The sequence below is a fragment of the Octopus bimaculoides genome, chromosome 5 (genome assembly GCF_046866305.1).
Source record: "Octopus bimaculoides isolate indiv1 chromosome 5, ASM4686630v1, whole genome shotgun sequence".
NCBI classification, from domain to species: Eukaryota; Metazoa; Mollusca; class Cephalopoda; order Octopoda; family Octopodidae; genus Octopus; species Octopus bimaculoides.
The window spans coordinates 73,038,799-73,039,620 of NC_142932.1; the positions used below are offsets into that span (position 1 = coordinate 73,038,799).

Here is an 822-nt window from a genome sequence, read left to right on the forward strand (position 1 = left end):
ATAAAACTCATTTCTTGAAGTAATTTATGGATGAACAAGAATAATGGCTAGAAATTTTGGCACAAAGCCAACAATTTTGGGAAAGGGGTAAGTCGATTACATCAACCCCCAGTGCTCAACTGGTACTTATTTTATCAACTCCAAAAGGATGAAAAGCAAAATCATCCCTAGCAGCATTTGAACTCAGAACGTAAAGACAGACAAAATGCCGCTAAGCATTTTTCCAGGCTTGCTAATGGTTCTGCCACCTCCCCACTTTTGAATGAACACCAATAATAATACACACACGCATGCACACACATGCACATGCACACACACATGAATATGCAAAATACATACATACACATACACACAATCACATGCACACTGACACACACACACACACACACAAACATATGCAACAAAATCTCAAACAGACAAACAAATACGCCCTCTATAACAGATAGTCAATAGTCACTGAGAAGGTTGCAAAAGAGCAATGAAAGAGCTTTGACAAAAAACTCAGATATTTAATGAATGGGTGGAATTGAATCAGTCTGTGTTAATTATATTGGCATGATGACTCTCCCGAGACGCAACAAAATTTGTTTCAATATACGAATTTACACAAGGAATCTTAAAAACCAGATACAAAAACGAAGTAATTAAAATTAAATATCATTTATTAAATTTTCTCTCAAATATAATAATGCACGTTAATGCAGGAGACTCCGGTGTAGAAAGTCATCAAAAAATAATATTTCAGGATCTATAAATTATATCTTATAATTCTAGCTAGATTTGAAATGTATTGAAACATCAATCAGGAGATGAAAAGTATCC

At 34.4% G+C, this 822-nt stretch overlaps 1 protein-coding gene across 1 annotated transcript in view; it reads right to left on the reverse strand.

Annotated features, from left to right (window-relative positions):
• Positions 1-644: 644 nt before the first annotated feature.
• LOC149135591 (sulfite oxidase, mitochondrial-like) overlaps positions 645-822 on the reverse strand; it is a gene marked incomplete at its 5' end in the record, with an annotated part of 2,489 nt that continues 2,311 nt past the window's right edge. The window contains one exon of the mRNA XM_089352400.1: positions 645-822. This exon is cut by the window's right edge and continues 2,311 nt beyond it.